At 47.5% G+C, this 6,734-nt stretch overlaps 1 non-coding gene across 1 annotated transcript; it reads left to right on the forward strand.

Moving 5' to 3' along the window:
* Positions 1 to 5,580: 5,580 nt before the first annotated feature.
* On the forward strand, positions 5,581 to 5,687 carry LOC133045296 (U6 spliceosomal RNA). The gene has a single exon (XR_009690176.1). It is a non-coding gene; the product is annotated as a U6 spliceosomal RNA (small nuclear RNA).
* Positions 5,688 to 6,734: the final 1,047 nt, after the last annotated feature.

The following is a 6,734-nucleotide window of genomic DNA, read 5'->3' on the forward strand; positions in this document are numbered from 1 at the left end:
CTCAATGGACATGAGTTTGAGCAAACTCTGGGAGATAGCGAAGGACAGGGAAGCCTGGTGTGCTGCAGTCCATGGGGTTGCAAAGAGATAGGACTGATCGACTGAACACATGTTCTAGGGTCTGTCTTCCTAGAACTTCAGAGAGTGGTCTTTGTCACCCTACTTGGAGGCAAGGACATGTTTGTAGAAGTAGAGGAATTGAGCCATAAGTCACTCCATTATATGATTATTTCTTTTTTTTTTTATATGATTATTTCTTATGTTCACAATCTTTGTTAGCATTAAGTGGAAACCTGGAGGGAGGAACATATCGGTGTTTTGCATTCTGACAACATTAATGGTACAATTTTTCAGCAAAAGAAAGAAACATTTGAGAACTAGCTTGTGGAAAAGAACTCAAATAAGGAAGGCAGGCAGGGTTTGTTCAGTTTTCGATTCTTTATTGTTTTCTTTTTCTCCAGTGCTTACTATTTATAGTTACAGTAATTGAAGAATTGCAGCCTGTGTCAGAGGTTCACAGTCCAGGGGAGGGTGGGTAAAGCGAATGGGTTGCTAATTTTATCCCTTGTGGTTAGTTCGGTATTTTCCTTGGAAGAACTTTGGGGTTATAGGAAAATGATGGAAATATTCCGTGATTTTTGTAACTGCCCTGTTGAGGTATCACTTGCTTTGTGGGATTGCCTACCTCAGCATTGCACTGACAGCCTGACCTCAGAGTGGGTGGGCTTTATTAGTTTATCCTTTGGGGAAGAAAGGACAAGCTTGAAAAGCAAAGGTCTACTTTCAACAGAAATAAGCTGGTTTAGCATCAACTGTACCTAATTTTGGCCACCTGATGCGAAGAACTGACTCGTTGGAAAAGACCCTGATGCTGGGAAAGATTGAAGGCAGGAGGAGAAGAGGACAACAGGATGAGATGGCTGGATGGCATCACTAACTCAATGGACATGAGTTTGAGCAAGCTCCGGGAGTTGGTGATGGACAGGGAGGCCTGGCGTGCTCCAGTCCACGGGGTCGCAAAGAATCAGACACGAGTGAGGGACTGAACTGAACTGAACTGAACCTAACATGTCCAAGGAGGTCACCCATGCAGCAGAAGTGCCCTGATAGAGAAAAAGTTGAATGCTGAATAGGAAAAAAGAAAGACTGTTTTAGCTGTTTATATACTGCTGAGGTGACTAAATTCAAATCTATGCTGTGCATGGAGGAAACTTGGGAGACACTTTGTTTAGACTGTACATTTTACAATTCCCATCTCTCAAGGTTGGCAGCTAAGAAAGATACCAGCCCTGCAGCCCCCTGGTGCAATGGTAAACTGGTCGTGCAGTGGGATAGGAAGGGGCCAGGACGGGTGGGGTGGGAGGACGTGCAATCCCTGCTTGCACAGCACCTGCTCCACCCGGCTTGCCCCCCAACCCCCAGCACCGCCCCATGAAGCAGGGTGAGAGGAAGAGGTGTCCGCAGCCTAACCCACCGCCTCTGCCCTCTTCCCTGCTGGCATCAGCCCAGGTCCAATCGGAGAGAGCCTATTTGCATTCCCGAGGAGACGGCACCTCCAGGAGGCCAGCCTTGCTCTGGACAGGTCAGGCAGGCTCACTGCTGATCCAGTCACTTAAATCCCAGCTGGCTCCCTCCAAAAGCTCTGACACCAATTGGAATTCCTTGAAGCTGCCGATCCCAGAAGCAGCACTCAAGGACCAGGCTGCTAGCTAATGCATCTTTGTCCCTGTCAGACCATCACTCCTTCCAGGGGTGACTCTCAAGAGGCAAGGATGGGGCCAACCAGGAAGCTCAGGGAACTCGGCGGAGCACTGTGCTGGGGTTTCTACACTGGAGGGGTGCAAGGTGTGATGTGAACTCAGAGGACTGGGGTCAGTCCTTTTCTGCCTGAAGGACTTAACTTCATTAACGGCTTTGTTTTGCAGTGGGTGGGTGTGTATGTTCATTTTCGTTAAGAGTCATCTAACACTGTCTTTGGTTACATACTGATTGTTGTTGAATTGCTCAGACTGATTGTTGTTGAATCGCTCAGTCGTATCTGACTCCTTTGTGACCTGGTGGACTGTGGCTCGCCAGGCGCCTCTGTCCATGGGATTCCCCAGGCAAGAATACTGGAGTGGGTTGCCATTTCCTTCTCCAGGGGATCTTCCCAACGTAGGGATTGAACCTGCATCTCCTGCATTGGCCGGCAGGGTGCTTTACCACTGAGCCACCAGGGAAACCCACTTATTGTTCCTGCTTCCTGCACTGTGTTGGGTAGTGTCCCCCCAAACTGCATGTCGACCCAGAACCTCTGAATGTGACCTCGTTTGGAAATAGCGTCTTTGCAGTTGTAATCAAGCTAAGTTGAGGTCATGCTGGGTTAGCGTGAGCGCTGATACAATGATGGGGTCCTAGTAGGAAGGTCATGCCTGGTTAGTATGAGCCCTGATACAATGATGGCAGTCGTTACAGGGAAAGGGAAGTTTGGACACAGACACACAGGAGAGGCTGCCATGTGAAGACAGAGGCAGAGATCGGAGTGATGCAGCCATGAGCATCACAGACAACCAGCAGAACCTGGGAGAGGCAAGACCTTCCACATGGGTATTAAAATTTCCAGAAAGATACAAGAGCCAGGCAGAGGAGAAGCAATAATGATAAATTCCTCTGTGCTAAAAAAGACTTGAGTGCTCAAAGTAAGTACATTTACCAAGGCTGGATTAATAAAACAGCCACTTAAGGAATATCCTGGTAAAAATTCCTGAATTTCAAGGAAAAAGAGAAAAATCTCTGGACTAAAAGGGAAAGAATCAGCTTGCACTGGATTTGTCTTCCAAAACATTGAAAGCCAGAAATGGTGGAATAACATTTAAAACTACTCAGAGGAAAGAAGCCAAGATTACTGTGCAACCATTAAGGTAAAAGGTGAATATTCTTTATGCAAAGATCCAGAGAATAAATCGCACATCTACTTCCATTTGATGAAAATACTGGAGAACTCTATAATCAGACTATAAATAAAGCAGAAAAAAAAAAAAAATAAAAGACCTCAAGGTTGGCGTGATGGGCAAGGAGCTTTGCAGAGTGCGTGTTGTGATACACGTAAAATGATACCATGGTCAGGAGTGTGTACCGTGCGTGCTAACTAAGGAGCTTAGAATATAAACAATTCTATGAGCAAAAACCATAATGGTAGCCAGGAAATAAAAGCACTAAACTGCCTGGTGGAGCGGGGGCCCGCGTGTCCCACCTGGGCCTGGGAGCTCGCAGGGCAGCTGTAATGTTCTCAAGGTTTCTTACTGATGAAGGAGTGGAGTTTTGTGGTGGAGAGACATCATTTTGCTCTGCATTTCTGTTGTTACATATAATGGTAGAGAAATAGGTGTCCATTGTACCAGGTATAGAGTGGTATCCACTAGTGAAATGGAAAATTATGGTAGAATTTTCACGTCTGGTTAAGAAAAATTAAGTGACGCCCGAGACTGGAATGGTGATGGGCCCACTTGTGGCTGAAGTTGCGAGGTCAGAGCAGCAGAGGACACAGAGACCCATGGTTTCCAGCTCCTCTCCCTTCCCTGTGCCTCCCGGAGAAACCAGGGCCTGAGTCCAACCCATTCCAGGCAAGTACCTGGAGGCCCAGCTGCAGGGTGATGTTTTTGTCACCATTTGCAAAAAGGAAAATTAAGCAAATCCATTCTTTGTTTAGGGTTTGCCCTTTTGATGGTGTGTGTGGGGGTGGGGGGGTGAATATTCTTTTTTTTTTTTTTTTGTAATTTCGAGCATGCAGAAAGCATGACACAAAGAACTCTGTGATGCCCCCTCTCAGATGCGCCAATTATTTACATTTTGCTCAGTTTGGCTTATTATTTATCTATGGAAACATTCTTCTTCCTGAACTGTTTGAGAATAAGGGGCCGATCCTGCACCCGTGTGCCCCTGAATAGCTGAGTGTGTTCTCTTGTGTAAGCACAGGGTGATCAGAAGCAGGAGGCAGCGTTTATACAACATCCCTAATGACAACCTCCATTCACGTTTCATATTTTTCTCATCAGGAATGGAAGCCCAGATCAGGCAGTATCATTTCTCTTTGGTCTGTTTCAACGTGGAAACATTTCTCAGTATTTCTTCGTCCTTTGTGAGCTGATGAAAGGCAGGAGGCAGTTCTATAGAATGTCTCTGAGAAGGAGACGCGCCCTGGCACCTAGGCGCTGGCAGCTGCCGCCGGTTGGGCGCCGGTGGTGCTCTCGGGAGGCCAGCATCCACGGGAAGGACTCGGTGTCCTCTTGCTGAGGCCCAGCCGTCTCGCAGAACCCCAGGGCCACTCTGTGACCACGCTGGATCATGGCAGAGACAAAACCACCCTATAATCATGTCTGAAGACAGACAAAACATGACCATCGCCAAAGCCACAATGTACCAGATGCCCCCTCTGGCGAGTGAGTGATGGCTTCTCTAGTCTGCCCTCCCTGTAGACAGTACAGAAACCTCCAGGCCCTCTGTCCATGGGATTCTCCAGGCAAAAATCCTGGAGTGGGTTGCCATGCCCTCCTCCAGAGGATCTTCCCAACCCAGGGATCAAACCCGTCTCTTACGTTTCCTGCATTGGCAGGCAGGTTCTTTACCACTAGCGCCACCTGGAAAGCCTGTACCAAATCCTGTCCTCCTAATATGTTAGGTCCTCCTAACATGCTTTGCTGTGATGAAGAATAAGGCCAGCTTGTCCAAACACAGGGATGCTCCTGGTCATCTTTTTTATGGTTTTTATCTTTATTTTTAATTGGAGGATAATTGCTTTGCAATATTGTGTTGGTTTCTGCTGTATAACAGTGCGAGTCAGTCATAAGTATGCATGAATCCTCTCCCTCTTGAACCTCTCTCCCACTCTCCCCCACCCCACCCCTCTCCCTTGTCACAGGGCACCAGGAGCTCCTGGTCATCTTTGATTGATCCTCTCAACTGAGGCCCCAAAATACTTGGGACAGCGTCTTGAAATAAATAAATTCTCTGTGTGTGGACTTTTAAAAATCTGTTGTGTGATCCCAGGCTGACTTCTTATTGGCATCATGTTCACGTCGCGTCATGTGCCTCCTGACGTGCTGGAACAGGATGACCTGAAAAGGAAGTAATCCGTGGAGCAGAGATTTGCTCTGTGAGAGAGGAGGATGGACAGGCATCTGGAGCAAGCCTGGGCGCATTCCTCAGGTCTCTTAAGATGCAGTCGTTGAAGAGCAGGTTGAACTCTTGCTCCCAAAGATAAGATCAACTTTTCAGAGGAAATGTCAAAAATTGAAGAAATCACAACAAAGCCGTAATTAATCATACCTTCACCTCAGGTAGCTGTTTGAAATATATCCTGTGTGCAACCTACCGTAGTCAGTACTAAGGCTATGAGAAAACAGTGGAGCAGTTCTTACCCTCAAGCAACTCACAGTCTAATTATATTAAGTTGATAATTAAGTATGCCCAGGGTATTGTGGAAGGTGAAGGTGCATGTTCAAAGATGACTTCCTGGGGAAATGATGCTACAGGGTAGGAACTAAGCCTACAGATGGCCCACAGGACACAATAAAGACTGTTTTCAGTAAAGAATGAATGATGGTGCTCGCTTCGGCAGCACATATACTAAAATTGGAATGATTCGGAGAAGATTAGCATGGTCCCTGCGCAAGGATGACATTCAAATTCGTGAAGTGTTCCATATTTTTGCTGATTCATGTCAATGTATGACAAAAACCACTACAATATTGTAAAGTAATTAGCCTCCAACTAATAAAAACAAATGGAAAAAAAAACCAAAAACAAAAAAAAGAATGAATGATGGGGGACCTCCCTGGTGGTCCAGGAACTAACACTCCACGCTCCCAAAGCAGGGGGCCTGGGTTCAATCCCTGGGTGGAGAACTAGGTACCACGTGCCACAACAAAAGCTCTTGCATGCCAAAACTAAGACCTAGCACGGCCGAATAAATAAATAAGAAAGAATAGTGACTCCTCTCTACTACTAGGTCTGGGCTGAACTACTTAATACCCCAGTTGCCTGACTAAAGCCAGGAGAAAGCCAGACAATGTGTTTGAAAAACACAGTCTTCCTGAAAGCCTCAAAGAACCAGACAGGGAAGAGTCACGAGAGACAAGGTCTGGAATGAGATAGGAATCAAGGGAATGAAGTTCCCAGGCAAAAGCAGTCCGAATACTGGACTTCATCCCCAGGTTCCTCATCTCAGCAGGGCTGTCTTACAGTTACCCTCCTGTAGAGCGCACGCTCCATCAGGGCAGGTACGCGGCTGCCTGGACTGCCCATGAGGCTGGGGCTCTGCCGGCCTGGGCCCTCGGACCGGGGGCTCCATGACCACTGTCTGAGGTTGCACGGTCCCACCTCCGCCTTGACTGACAAGGTCACAGGGTCCTTCCTCCTTTCTGGGGTCCCATCCCTTTGCCTGTGAATGGCTCTCCTCCAGAGCTCCATGGCCTCTCTGATCTCGGGACTGGGCCCTGGGCCCTGTGACCCAGAGTTGCTGTGAAGTGGATAGACAGGGGAACAGCCTCCCTGCCCTCCTTCCTCTGCCACTTTCTCAACAGGAGGTGGAAGGTTGGGGGGGGGGGGGGTGGATTGGCTTAATTATACTCTGTGCCAGGGTCTGCTTCCTGCACTTCCCTCTGTATTTTAAAATTTTTTTATTTATTGATTTTTGGCCTCGCCAAGCAGCTTGTGGGATCTTAGTTCCCTAATCAGGGATTGAATCCGTGCCCCTG

Source organism: Dama dama, chromosome 23 (genome assembly GCF_033118175.1).
Source record: "Dama dama isolate Ldn47 chromosome 23, ASM3311817v1, whole genome shotgun sequence".
NCBI lineage: Eukaryota > Metazoa > Chordata > Mammalia > Artiodactyla > Cervidae > Dama > Dama dama.